Source organism: Stenella coeruleoalba, assembly GCF_951394435.1.
Source record: "Stenella coeruleoalba genome assembly, chromosome: 10".
NCBI lineage: Eukaryota > Metazoa > Chordata > Mammalia > Artiodactyla > Delphinidae > Stenella > Stenella coeruleoalba.
Window position 1 is genome coordinate 91,330,409 of NC_137156.1, and position 15,582 is coordinate 91,345,990.

Here is a 15,582-nt window from a genome sequence, read left to right on the forward strand (position 1 = left end):
CATTGTTGATTGACTTTGTCATAAAGGAATTGTATTTTAATCTTCATCGTTACTTCAGATGACGTTCAATCATTTCATCAGTGTGTCCTTCACAAACAGCATGTTGCCTTTGTCTTTTTTTCCTCTTCTATTCTCTTGCTCACTTAGTAGCCCCCATCTCTCCACCAGAAAAGCATGTTATTGCATCTTCAGTACTACCTCGGTCACAAAAGATTCAAGTTTATGCTAAGTGGAGACCAGATACTTGTCTTTCTTTTTGCTTGAAGCTTTGACAAAACCTGTTCACTTGCTTTAAACAGTATTGCTCTGAGTTTACTTTTGCTTGGAAAAAGGGCCATAGGTATTTGGAAAAAATGAGTTACTTATCTTGGTTTCTCTGTGGCATTGGTAAGGGCTTCTGTCTTAGAGCTCACTCAGAACTAACAAAAGAACAAAGTGGCCAAGAAGACCCATAAGTCTGGGTGTTTCAGAAACAAAAAAGATTTATTTTTCCCTATTCTCTTTACCTTTTGACTAGAGCTTGAATTGAATGATTACTGTGAATTGCATGAGATTTAATGATGTTAACATTATCAATTTGTACATTTATCCAGGTGTGAACAGATGTGCAGAACAGGATAACATGAAAGCTATTTAGATTAAGGAGTTCATTAATATGAAATCTAACTTGGATGCAGTCACAAACAGAGAACCCCACATAACTATCTAGGAAGGGTATATGCCAGCCTGTGTTTGAACATGCTACAGTAAGTATTTAAAATAAATCTGTCAAAATTTTGAAGAAATTAAAATTGTCCTGTATCATTTTATTTTTCTAACTTAAAAAAATTAATTCCCGTCATTGTTTTTCTGTATTTTCGAGGCTTTGTATATCCACTTAAAAATAATCTTCCCAGTGCAAATTTCATAGTCCTTTAACTTGTCTCTATATGATAAGCATATGATGTATTAATGGTTACTATGCCAACTAGAGAACTAGATTTCAACAAAATGCTCTCATTTGATTTTAAATTTTGATGATTGAGAAGTCTAGTATCATGCGTGTTCTTGGGCAATTCATTTATTAAGTGTTGCACACAACCACTCACTATCCTGATTTTAGGTGGCCACTGTGGTGAAGGCATTGCACCTGGTGCTGGAATATAAACATTGAGCACCGTCCTGTTTTAAGGCACATACAGTTTAGTTAAAGTAGATGTGTTAGTAAACCAGTTTAAAATTTAGTGCAGAAAACGTTGTGATAGGAGATGCAGAAAAGACCCATCTTAATTAAGTGAAGAAGGGCTTGGGAAATTGAGGTTGGTGGACTTGAGTTTAAGGGATGTTGAGTGAATGCTTCCATAGCTGGAAGGTAGCATGAATCACCCACAGTATTGTGAAAATGCTGTGCGGCAGCAATATCATCGTCATGAAGTTACAAGGTGGTCTCAGTGGGAGAAATTGTAAGGTTTACATCATCTGGATCATTGCCAAGCCTTTGTAATTGAGCAGGAAGTACACAGGAGTTGGAGATAAGAAGTCTCATTTTGCTGCTTATTAGCAATGCAACCACACGGGCCACACACTGATCCTCTCTTACTGTACTTTTGTATCTGTCAGCTGGAGATACTGACAGTAGGTACTCAGTCAATGTCTGACTTCATGTTCAAAGGATATCGTGTATCTGGAAGCATGTAGCAAATGGGAAAGGTCTATAGAACGTAACTTCTGAGGCTGGAGAGGGACCTTCAAGATGGCGGAGAAGTAGGACATGGAGATCACCTTCCTCCCCACAAATACATCAGAAATACATCTACACGTGGAACAACTCCTGCTGAATGCTGGCAGAAGACCTCAGACTTCCGAAAAGGCAGGAAGCTCCCCACGTACCTGGGTAGGGCAAAAGAAAAAGGGAAAAACAGGCACAAAAGAAGAGGGACACGACCTGCACCTCTGGGAGGGAGCTGTGAAGGAGGAAAAGTTTCCACACACTAGGAAGCCCCTTCACTGGCGGAGATGGTGGGGGGGGGGGGCGGGAAAGCTTCAGAGCCATGGAGGAGAGCGCAGCAGCAGGGGTGTGGAAGGCAAAGCAGAGAGATTCCTGCACAGAGCATCGGTGCCGACCAGCACTCACCAGCCCCAGAGGCTTGTCTGCTCACCCGCCAGGACGGATGGGGGCTGGGAGCTGAGACTCAGGCTTTGGAGGTTGGATCCCAGGGAGAGGACTGGGTTTGGCAGCGTGAACACAGTCTGAAGGGGGCTAGTGCGCCACAGGTAGCCGGGAGGGAGTCTGGGAAAAAGCCTGGAACTGCCTAAGAGGCAAAAGACCATTGTTTCAGGGTGTGCGAGGAGAGGGGATTCAGAGCACCGCTGAAACGAGTTCCAGAGATGGGTGTGAGTTGTGGCTATCAGTGCAGATCCCAGAGACAGGCATGAAGTGCTAAGGCTGCTGTGGCGGCCACCAAGAAACCTGTGAGCAAACACAGGTCGCTCTCCACACCTCCCCTCCCCGGAGCCTGTGAAGCCAGCCACTGCCAGGGTCCCATGATCCAGGGACAACTTCCCCAGGAGAACACACGGCACGCCTCAGGCTGTTTCAACGTCATGCTAACCTCTGCCGCCTCAGGGTCGCCCCGCATTCGATACCCCTCCCTCACCCCGGCCTGAGTGAGCCAAAGCCCCCGAATCAGCTGCTCCTTTAACCCCATCCTGTCTGGGTGAAGAACAGATGCCCTCAGGTGACCTACACGCAGAGTCGGGGATAAATCCAAAGTTGAACCCCAGGAGCTCTGCGAACAAAGAAGAGAAGGGAAATCTCTCCCAGCAGCCTCAGGAGCAGTGGATTAAATCTCCACAATTAACTTGATGCACCCTGCATCTGTGGAATACATGAATAGACCACAAATCTTCCCAAAATTGAGGTGGTTGACTTTGGGAGCAACTTGGGGTTTGCTTCCTGTATCTAATTTGTTTCTGGTTATATGGTTATTATAATTTAGTATTTAGAGCTTATTATCACTGGAAGATATCTTTGTTGATTTGGTTGCGCGCTCCCTTTTTATATATGTATATGTATGTATATATATTTTTCCTTTTTCTTTTTTTGTGAGTGTGTGTGTATGCTCTTTGTGTGATTTTTGTCTGTAGAGGTTTGCTTTTACCATTTGTCCTACGGTTCTGTCTGCCTGCTTTTTTTGGTATAGTTTTTAGCACTTGTTATCATTGGTGGCTTTGTTTTTTAGGTTTGGTTGCTCTCTTCTTTCTTATTTTAAATTTTTAATAATTTAATTTTTTTATTTTAATAACTTTATTTTATTTTATTTTTTTCTTCTTTTTTTTCTGCCTTTTCTTCTGATCCATGTGGCTGAGAGGGTCTTGGTACTCTGGCCGGGTGTCAGGCCTGAGCCTCTGAGTGGGGAGAGCCGAGTTCAGCACATTGGTCCACCAGAGACTTCCCAGCTCCAAGTAATATGAAATGGCGAAAGCTCTCCCAGAGATCTTCATCTCAATGCTAAAACCCAGCTCCACTCAACGACCAGCAAGCTACAGTGCTGGACACCTTATGCCAAACAATTAGCAAGACAGGAACACAGCCCCACCCATTAGCAAAGAGGCTGCCTAAAATCATAATGTCACAGAAACCCCAAAACACATCACCAAATGCGGTCCTTCCCACCAGAAAGAAAAGATCCAGCCTCATCCACCAGAACACAGGCACCAGTCCCCTCCACCAGGAAGCCTACACAACCCACTGAAACAACCTTAACCACTGGGGGCAGACACCAAAAACAATGGGAACTATGAAACTGCAGCCTGTGAAAAGGAGTCCCCAAACACACCAAGTTAAACAAAATGAGAAAACAGAGAAATACACAGCAGATGAAGGAGCAAGATAAAACCCCACCAGACCAAACAAATGAAAAGGAAGTAGGCAGTCTACTTGAAAAAGAATTCAGAGTAATGATAGTAAAGATGATCCAAAATCTTGGAAATGGAGAAAATACAAGAAATGTTTAACTACGACCTAGAAGAACTAAAGAGCAAACAAACAATGATGAACAACACAATAAATGAAATGGAAAATTATCTAGAAGGAATCAATAGCAGAATAATTGAGGCAGAAGAACGGATAAGTGACCTGGAAGATAAAATAGTGGAAATAACTACCACAGAGCAGAATAAAGAAAAAAGAATGAAAAGAATTGAGAACAATCTCAGAGACCTCTGGGATAAGATTAAATGCACCAACATTCGAATTATAGGGGTCCCAGAAGAAGAAGAGAAAAAGAAAGGGACTGAGAAAATATTTGAAGAGGTTATAGTTGAAAACTTCCCTAATAGGGGGATGGAAATAATCAAGTCTAGGAAGTGCAGAGAGTCCCATAAAGGATAAATCGAGGGAGAAACATGCCAAGACACATGTAAATCAAACTATCAAAAATTAAATACAAAGGAAAAATATTAAAAGCAGCAAGGGAAAAGCAACAAATAACATACAAGGGAATCCCAATAAGGTTAACAGCTGATCTTTCAGCAGAAACTGTGCAAGCCAGAAGGCAGTGGCAGGACATATTTAAAGTCATGAAAGGGAAAAACCTACAACCAAGATTACTCTACCCAGCAAGGATCTCATTCAGATTCGACAGGGAAATTAAAACCTTTACAGACAGGCAAAAGCTAAGAGAATTCAGCACCACCAAACCAGCTTTACAACAAATGCTAAAGGAATTTCTCTAGGCAGGAAACACAAGAGAAGGAAAAGACCTACAATAACAAACCCAAGATAATTAAGAAAATGGTAATAGGAACATACATATCGATAACTACCTTAAATGTAAATGGATTAAATGCTCCAACCAAAAGACATAGACTGGCTGAATGGATACAAAAACAAGACCCATATATATACTGTCCACAAGAGACCCACTTCAGACCTAGGAACACATAGAGACTGAAAGTGAGGGGATGGAAAAAGATATTCCATGCAAATGGAAATCAAAAGAAAGCTGGAGTAGCAATTCTCATATCAGAGAAGATTGACTTTCAAATAAAGACTATTACAAGAGACAAGGAAGGACCCTACATAGTGATCAAGGGATCAATCCAAGAAGAATATATAACAATTGTAAATACTTCTGCACCCAACATAGGAGCAACTCAATACATAAGGCAAATGCTAACAACCATAAAAGGGAAAATTGACAGTAACAGAATCATAGTAGGGGACGTTAACACCCCACTTTCACCAATGGACAGATCATCCAAAATGAAAATAAATAAAGAAACACAAGCTTTAAATGATACATTAAACAAGATGGACTTAGTTGATACTTATAGGACATTCTATCCAAAAAACAACAGAATACACATTCTTCTCAAGTGCTCATGGAACATTCTCCAGGATAGATCATATCTTGGGTGACAAATCAAGTCTTGGTAAATTTAAGAAAATTGAAATCATATCAAGTATCTTTTCTGCCCACAATGCTATGAGACTAGATCTCAATTACAGGAAAAAAAATCTGTAAAAAATACAAACATATGGAGGCTAAACAATACACTGCTAAATAATGAAGAGATCACTGAGGAAATCAAAGAGGAAATCAGAAAATACCTAGAAACGAATGACAATGAAAACACGACAATCCAAAACCTATGGGATGCAGCAAAAGCAGTTCTAAGAGGGAAGTTTATAACAATACAATTCTATGTCAAGAAACAAGAAACATCTCAAATAAACAACCTAATGTTACACCTAAAGCAATTAGAGAAAGAAGAACAAGCAAACCCCAAAGTTAGCAGAAGGAAAGAAATCATACAGATCAGATCAGAGATAAATGAAAAAGAACTGAAGGGAACAATAGCAAAGATCAATAAAACTAAAAGCTGGTTCTTTGAGAAAATAAACAAAATTGATAAACAATTAGCCAGACTCATCAAGAAAGAAAGGGAGAACACTCAAATCAATAGAATTAGAAATGAAAAAGCAGAAGTAACAACTGACACTACAGAAATACAAAAGATCATGAGAGATTACTATAAGCAACTATATACCAATAAAATGGACAACCTGGAAGAAACGGACAAATTCTTAGAAAAGCACAACCTTCTGCGACTGAACCAGGAAGAAATAGAAAATATAAAGGGACCAATCACAAGCACTGAAATTGAAACTGTGATTAAAAATCTTCCAACTAACAAAAGCCCAGGACCAGACGACTTCACAGGCAAATACTATCAAACATTTAGAGAAGAGCTAACGCCTATCCTTCTCACACTCTTCCAAAATATAGCCAAGGGAGGAATATTCCAAAACTCATTCTGTGAAGCCACCATCACCCTGATACCAAAACCAGATAAATATGTCTCAAAAAAAAAAAAGAAAACTGGGTTTCCCTGGTGGTTCAGTGGTTGGCAGTCCGCCTGCCGATGCCGGGGACATGGGTTCGTGTCCCGGTCCGGGAAGATCCCCCATGCAGCAGAGCGGCTGGGTCCGTGAGCCATGGCCGCTGAGCCTGCGCGTCCGGAGCCTGTGCTCCGCAATGGGAGAGGCCATGGCAGTGGGAGGCCCGCATACCGCAAAAAAAAAAAAAAAAAAAAAAAAAAACTACAGGCCAATATCACTGATGAACATAGATGCAAAAAGGAGAAATCAGGCTCCCAGAGTTCAGACTATACTACAAAGCTATAGTAATCAAGACAGTATGGTACTGGCACAAAAACAGAAATATAGATCAGTGGAACAGGAAAGGAAGCCCAGAGATAAACCCACACACACATGGTCACCTTATCTTTGATAAAGGAGGCAAGAATATACGATGGAGAAAAGAGAATCTCTTCAATAAGTGGTGCTGGGAAAACTGCACAGCTACATGTAAAAGAATGAAGTTAGAACACTCCCTACCACCATACACATAAATAAGCTCAAAATGGCTTAGAGATCTAAATGTATGGCCAGACACTATAAAACTCTTAGAGGAAAACAAAGGCAGAACACTCTGTGACATAAATCACAGCAAGATCCTTTTTGACCCACCTCTTAGAGAAATGGAAATAAAAACAAAAATAAACAAATGGGACTTAATGAAACTTAAAAGCTTTTGCACAGCTATGGAAAGCATAAACAAGACGAAAAGACAACCCTCAGAATGGGATAAAATATTTGCAAATGAAGCAACTGACAAAGAATTAATCTCCAAAATATACAAGCAGCTCAAGCAGCTCAATATCAAAAAAAGAAACAACCCGATCCAAAAATGGGCAGAAGACCTAAATAGACATTTCTCCAAAGAAGATGTACAGATGGCCAACAAACACATGAAAGGATGCTCAACATCAGTAATCATTAGAGAAATGCAAATCAAATCTACAATGAGGTATCACCTTACACTGGTCAGAATGACCATCATCAAAAAATCTACAAACAATAAATGCTGGAGAGGGTGTGGAGGAAAGGGAACCCTCTTGCACTGTTGGTGGGAATTTAAATTGATACAGCCACTGTGGAGAACAGTATGGAGGTTCCTTAAAAAACTAAAAATAGAACTACCATACAACCCAGCAATCCCACTACTGGGCATATTCCCTGAGAAAACTATAATTCAAAAGGAGTCATGTACCACAGTGTTCATTGCAGGTCTGTTTACAATAGCCAGGACATGGAAACACCCTAAGTGTCCATCGGCTTATAAATGGATAAAGAAGATGTGGCATGTATATACAATGGAATGTTACTCACCCATAAAAAGAAATGAAATTGAGTTTTTTGTAGCAAGGTGGGTGGACCTAGAGACTGTCACACAGAGTGAAGTAAGTCAGAAAGAGAAAAAACAAATACCATATGGTAACATATGTTTAGAATCCAAAAGAAAAAAAAAAGATTTTGAAGAACCTAGGGGCAGGACAGGATTAAAGACCCAGACCTAGAGAATGGACTTGAGGACACATGGAGGGGGAATGGTAAGCTTGATGAAATGAGAGAGTGGCATTGACATATATACACTAAGAAATATAAAATAGCTAGTGGGAAGCCGCTGCATAGCACAGGGAGATCAGCTAGGTGCTTTGTGTCCACCTAGAGGGGTGGGTTAGGGAGTGTGGGAGGGAGATGCAAGAGGGAGGAGTTATAGTGATATATGTATATGTATAGTTGACTCTCTTTGTTATTTAGCAGAAACTAAAACACCAGTAGCTGATTCACTTTGTTATAAAGCAGAAACTCATACTATTGTAAAGCAATTATACTCCAATAAAGATGTTAAAAATAAATAAAGTTCTTTTATTCTGTATAAATTATACAGACCAACTATATCCACACCAACTATATTCCATTCTTCAAATTACATCTGGAGAATAACTAATGTTGGTTTATTAAAAAAGCAATTAGCATTTTATAAAGGTCATTATTGTACCCCATGCCTTTTGTTTTGGGACTCCGGAATAATCTAATAATCTTAAATATTTTCCTCAGGAACGCAACATGGTTTTGTTCCTTTTAGAGCAACATACTTTGGTATGAATGGAATGTGAAAATGATAAGCCCAAAACTATCATTTTCAGGCATTCATTTTAATTTCACTCACTAATATTTTGGATATGAAGCTTTATGCTAGGCACCAGAGATCTGCAACATAGATACTATAATCATTTAGTTTAAAGTTCAGTGAGGGCTGTAGTCATAAATGACACAATTACAAAGACAGTTTGTGATAAAAGCTTTGAAGAAGCAAATGCTGTCCTGTGAGTATAGAATATTATGAGAACCTGACTTAAGGTGTTAGAGAACGTTTCTCTTAGTGAAATTTAAGTGGGGCTCCACAGAGTGAATAGGTGGAAAGGGCTTAAAGGAAAGAACATGACAGAAGAAACAGTATGTATAAAAGCCTTGAGATAGGAAAGAACATGGCTCATTTCTACTGAAAAGACTTTAGTGTATCTGGGGTGCAGAGAGCAAGGTGGAGGGTGGTGAAAGGTGAGCTCTTGGGAATATTTGACAAAGGTTAGATGATGCAAGGATGTGTAGGCCAATTAAAGACTGTGGTCTTATTTTTATGACTAATTGGAAGACAGTGAAGCATCTTAAGAGGGTTTGGGTTGGGAGAGGTGATAATATCGGCTAATGGATAGCAAAGGCATAGGTGGTGTCAGGAGACAATGCAGTGAGAATGTGCTCATTGCTACTACAGGTGAGAGGTAATGGTAGGTTGAGGGAACTAGTGGTAGAGATGGGGAGAGGTTGACTTAGTGGTGGATTGAGTATTGATGCGATGAGAGACAAGGGAAGGTATGTGTGACTCCTGACTTTCTGACTTGATAAATTATGGTGGTGCCGTTCGCTATCAACTCTAGAAGTGGGCCCTTTAGTGGGGAGGGAGGATTGGTATAGGAAGTCATGTGTTTGTATACAGTCACATTGAGTTTGACATCCCTTTAGAGTATCCAAATAGAGATGTCAGGTAGTCAATTGGCTGCATGGATCTAGAGCTCAGAAAAGAAAGTATGAAGGCAATATAGAACTCAAAGAAACATAAATATGTTTTTGTGTTAAGTCCAAACTATCATCGGTATCACCTGGAGTTTAAATTTAGAAACGTATAGTGTATAATTTTTGAGGGTAAAAAAGTGAGGATTTGTAAACCTTGGAGAGCCTTCATACTATTTAAAAGTTTTATAATTGTACCATTTGTCCTACTTTTATAAATTAGATTTCAAGTGTTAAAAAATGTATTCTAAAAATTTGGCAGTGGTTTTCAACGATAAGGGAATTGTTCTCATGTAGTTTATACGGAATGAATATTAATTGTTGCTCTTTACGATCTTATGTAATGTATCCTTTAATTTCAAACGATACAGAGTTTTGACTTTAATATGAAAATTAAATAGTTAATTTAGCTTATTTAAACATATTGCTTTATCAGTATCTTTCTCGTTTCAGATATTTAAATATAGATCATCCTTTTGGCCTTTTTTATGGGTTAACCGTGACTTACAAAAGTTTTCTTGCTCATCAGGGTATCTTACTACACAGTTTAAGGAATATCTTGGTAAAATCAGGTTCTCTGTAATTGACTGAGAAAAACTTTTTCTCACATAATGTGCCATCGAGACTTTTTTCTAACACCATTGATGCCTCTGGAATGCAACTGATTATTAAAAAAAAAGTCTAGGTTTATGCTTTATTCTAAAATCCATTTCTTTTTTTGTAGGTGATATGCAATTGAACTTGAGATGAATAACATCTTTGGGAGTAAGTACCATTTTATTTAAATAAAAATATATGTGTAATATAATATGTAAATGTATTTTATCTTTGAGGAATTGTAGAAAAGTTTTGATGTTGATACTCATTGGGGACTGCTTTTCCTTATGACTTATGGGATTAATATATAACTTATGTAAATATACAGAAAGCAATAGCAATGGATTTTATATTAAACCATAAGATAGGAGATGATTTTAAATGTAATATGTGGTCCTCAAAATTCATTTACAAATAACATTTTATTATTAATCTCATTTATCAATGCATTTAAAAACTATACTTTTTAAAGTAGGAAAGTTAACTATCTGAAATTTATTATCTGAATAACTAAATATAATAGACAATGCATTTGTTTGTCTTCCTTCACATATTTATTCAGCTGTAAATCTTTGCATTTTATGAAATTTATATTTTTGCTATGTTAAATTCTAATATTACCAAAATGTGCATTTTGGAACACAACTTACCCCTGTAAACATTATTTTATATGTTGTCATGTTAGTGATCAAATGGTTCTGTTCTTAATAGCAACTATCTCAAAAATCATCTTTTTTGATTTTCAACCTAACATGTTTATATTTTGTACAAAGTTTTCTGTCTTCGTTCCTTTTGGTTTAGTGCATACATCGTATACTGGAGAATTATCCGTTTGTTTTAGCAATTTGTACTTTGGTAGTCCCATGATAATTACATGATTTGTATTTGGTTACCCGATTGCAGATAATCCTGTGGCATTACAGAGTTTATTTTATGGGGAAGATCTGCAGACTTAAAAAGGATTACTGACCATTTAGGAGTGATTAATTAATCAGTATAAAATTGAGTCTTAACTGTATTAATGCCTTTCTAAGCTACACAGAGATACATGCACAGACACACATATTAGCCAATCCCATAGCAAAAATGACCAGATTACAACAAAGAGGTTGGTGTCCTACTATGTTGGGCCATCACAGGAAGTAGTGAGCCAGAGGTTCTTGAGTCAAGTGTTCTGAGACTGTTCATGCTCTCACAAGCTGTGGGATCTTGAGCAATTCATTTTCCCTAAAGTTCACTTTCCTCATTTGTACGGTTAGTGTGCCAAATCATGATTTGTTAGGTTCCTTCTTCTCCTGAAATACTTTCATTTCTTACTTCAAAAAGCTGAAGTTTAGAGGTGAATAGTTTCATATTGGTAAAACTGCTATGAATTAAGAGGTGACAGGGTAACGTAAATTCATGTATTGGGATAATCGTGTAGAAAGGTTCATCGATTGTCTAGTCAGCAGTATTTTTGTTTACTTACTGAATTCGGGGATTTGGGTGGATCTAGGAAGACAGGCTTTCCTCCCTCTGTGCCCTTTTGTCCTCTGACATGGAGACATAGGATTGATTCATTTTGAAAAATCTCTCATTTTGAAAGAATCCCTTAAAACCTTGTTAGCTCAGGGTTATCTTTTATCTGATTTCTCTCTTCTGTATAGGTTGCAGGCTGAAGAGCATTAAAATAGCTGTTTTCTTCATGATTTCCTTTTCTAGATTTGAATAATTCACTTGATTCTTCCAAGATACTTAGATGAAAGAGTGTTAACTAGGGATTGCTAATTTTAGTTACTTTTGTTTGAAATTAGAAAAAAAATGCATTATATATTTAGTCTGAAGAGTAAGCCCTCATATCCTTTATCTGGTCATTTAAAAAATTCTAAGTAATGTTCAGGCACCTTTTCTATTGTGAGGTTAGATATTTGCTTGACATTTGTTTTTTTCCTTTCCTTTATTAAAAAAAAAATTAAATGAAGTCAGTGAATAAGTAGAAAGATCCATGTGAGTGTTGGGCTTGTTCTCATTGCTTCTTTTTACTCCCATCCATATATTATTTTAAGCTTACCTCAAGCATTCCAACAGCAGATATCAAATGATTGCTGTTTTATACCAGAGGGGATTTTTATGAACCAGGCCAAAGGATCCACTAGATCTCTCAGACCATTTTTCTAACTTTAAGATTCTACGATACTACAATTTTAATCTTTTAGGTTAAATCTAAAAAATTAACATCTTTGCAGGTGAAAAATGGTAAGATGGTGTCAATTTTATGTGGATCAGCCTACATGTCAGTTATTCATTGTTGAGAAAAAATATAACTCATCTGTGAAAATGGTAATGTCAAGCAGCAAAGCTTACTAAAACACTAACTTCATTTAAGAAAACTTAGTTATCATCGTGAGTGCCAGGTATTAAAAACTATATTTTAAATATTTGTAAATCAAATAGGAATAAAACCTTCATTGCATATCTTTCTTTTTTCAGGAATTCTTTTCCTGTGTCTTATGAGACAAATCATAGGCATTACAGTTTGAAATCAAGATCATTGTTTTCTTTGCAACTGCTACATAGCTGTTGAATATTTGCAGTAAATTTTCATGACTAATGAAGTGCATGCTTGATTATATGCCATTAGTAAAAATATCTTTTTATGCCAAATGGTGGTTTTCAGCATGGCCTTGACAAAGGTAACATATAAATGTGCTATTTCCCTTCAAAGGAATGCAAATCAGTAGAAGCAAATTTTAAGGGAAATATTTAAAAATAAACAATTAAAATAATGGATATTTTATGTTACTTATTGGAATTATATGAACATATAAATAGAGCAGCTAGATATACTTATTTTAAGAGGCCAGTATAATACTAATTAGGAAAGTGGTAAATATCATAAGTATTCTAGTGAATTCATTCCATTTTTAATACCTACATCTTATTGCTGAGTATACTGTTGGATAGATAGCTATAATGCTGACCTTGAGAATCTTCTACGGTTACTTTTCAGTTTTTCTAACCATCATTTCATGTTCCTGCTACTCTTGCTGCTTGTCACTTGCTATTTCACCCAGTGTTTGATCCTACCTCTCTGCCTTCTTTAATTCAGTTTCCTTTGTCAGGGATACCCCTTTCTTCCAGTCCTTACCTGTCAAAGTTCTACTTATCTTTCTATGTCTAGTTGAACTCCTTCCTGCCTCTTCCAGGAGGCCATCCAGATGCCCTCTAGTCAGAATTTGCTGCTCAAGGTCATTGCTGTCAACTTGTCCTTCCATCTGGAGCTCATCTCTATCTTGCTGCCTTGTGACTAACAGATTCTGTGTCCATTCTCCAATTTGATTGTGTACCTCTCTCCCCTGTGTTCCCTGCTTTGGCACAAATCATACTTTTTTTTTTTTTTTTTTTTTACAAATCATACTTTTGATTGAATTGTTTTGTAAAATTAAAACTGTACACCAGACAAGGTAGTAGAGGTTCAGGCTTGATTTTTCCCACATGGTGTGTTTGTCGTGGGTCAATAATTTTTGCTCCCTACTTTAAAAATGATCTCACTTATCCTCTTGTTTTCTGTTTCATTGGATAAATCATCTCACAGCATCATTTATTTAATGCAAACAGAGTTCCTAAGTGTTGAGAAATACGAGGAAAAAAAAAATGCATCTGCATGCATGGTCTTAGGTATTGGGCAAGAGACCATGAAAAATGTATATTGGTTCTGGGGAGAACACAGTTATTTAAAAGGGAATTAAATGAGTAATATTTATTTAATCAAAGATCAGAGGGACATCTTCAGTAGAAATCACAGGGCGATAGATGCTTTCTTTGACCATTCTTGCTCTGTTTCTTAATACTTACTTAATTTTTAAAACAGCAAAATTGCCAACTCCAATGGCCACTGTAGTTTCGTAGAGTTTACTGTATGCATTCACATACTTCATCTTATTGGATCCTCATGTCACACCGTGAGATTGGTAGGGCAGAAATTATATACTATTCAGATACAGCCAAGGTTGTTATGAACTCTGTGATATTTTTTTCAAAGCTGATGACAAAACCATACTATTCTTTTATTAAATATTAGTCTAATATTTAATGTCTATTATCTCTATGCATAGTTTCAAAAATAAAGTAACATCTGCAATCCAAAATGCAATGGCATAATTTACAGCTATATACTTATAGCTGTATCTTTTTTTTTTTTTGCGGTACGCGGGCCTCTCACTGTTGTGGCCTCTCCCGTTGCGGAGCATAGGCTCTGGACACGCAGGCTCACCAGCCATGGCTCACGGGCCCAGCCGCTCCGTGGCATGTGGGATCTTCCCGGACTGGGGCACGAACCCCGTGTCCCCTGCATCGGCAGGTGGACTCTCAACCACTGAGCCACCAGGGAAGCCCTAGCTGTATCTTTTATAACAGATATAATAGCAATTCTGATAAAAATTCATAGGCTAGTGTGCCAAGTTTCACCATTTCACAGTTCCCTATTCCTCTGGACAAAGGGATTAAAATAAGTGTGGGCCTAAATTCTAAAAAGGACCATCAGAGAATGAGGAGAATGAGGATGAGGGTGGGGAGCTCTGTATACAGGAAGGAGGCTAATGTCCATAAGATAAAGCTAAACCAAGGTACCCAGACAAGAGGGTGAACAAGGAGACTGGGAAAGACTCTGCAAAGAGTTGAGTCCCCACTTCTGTCTTCTCAGGTCCTGTTTCCTGCTACTTTGTCCAGTCCCTTGAACTATATCGTTGGGTATTTAGGAGCTACAGAAACCAATAATTTACCCTTTTACTTAAGCTAGTTTGAGTTGGGTCTTTGTTATTCAATTCAGAGTCCTGACTCATAGAGATAAAATTATTGATATAATTGAAGTTTTCTTTCTATTCCACTTCCCATTCCTCTTTTCTGTCTTTCCTTTCCTTTCTTTCTACTTGTCCTTTTATCCCTTCCCCTATCTTTTTTCCTCTCGTTCTCTTGTATATTCATCCATCTATCCGTGCATTCATCTAATAGTCATCAGCTGTTGAACATATATTAAGCATTATGCTAGGTTCCAAGGAAAAAGAGATAAGCAACATATAGTCTTTGTTCTCTTTAGAATTAAATTTCCTCTTTTTGCTTTTAAGTGTTCTGGAAAGGGAGTTGGTGTTCTGGAAAGGGTGTTTGGTGTTCTGGAAAGGGAGGCAGAACCCAGGCCAAACATGGGGGAAAGATCATAAAAAAGAAATCCTTAAAGCATATGCCTAATATTTTAGATTGGTGGAAAGATTGAAGGTATGAAGGGTGAATTGGAAAGGGGTCATGAAAAAGTGAGCTTAGAGGAGGATTTTTTAAAAAAATAAATTTATTTATTTATTTTTGGCTGCACTGGGTCTTCGTTGCTAGGCATGGGCTTTGTCTAATTGTGGCGAGTGGGGGCTACCCTTTGTTGCAATGTGTGGGCTTCTCATTGCCGTGACTTCTCTTGTTGCTGAGTACGGGCTCTAGGTGCGTGGGCTTCAGTAGTTGCAGCACGCGGGCTCAGTAGTTGTGGCTCGTGGGCCCTAGAG

The 15,582-nt window shown here is 38.0% G+C and overlaps 1 protein-coding gene across 16 annotated transcripts in view; it reads left to right on the plus strand.

Moving 5' to 3' along the window:
• CNTN4 (contactin 4) overlaps window positions 1-15,582 on the plus strand; it is a 958,186-nt gene that overhangs the window by 139,983 nt on the left and 802,621 nt on the right. For 12 of the 16 annotated variants that reach the window (XM_079933645.1, XM_079933652.1, XM_079933654.1 and 9 more), the window contains 2 exons: window positions 594-746; window positions 10,185-10,225. The gene's annotated coding sequence lies outside the window, so the exon portion shown is untranslated. The remainder of the gene's footprint in view (window positions 1-593; window positions 747-10,184; window positions 10,226-15,582) is intronic. The other 4 variants (XM_079933648.1, XM_079933649.1, XM_079933650.1 and 1 more) reach the window with 1 other exon arrangement.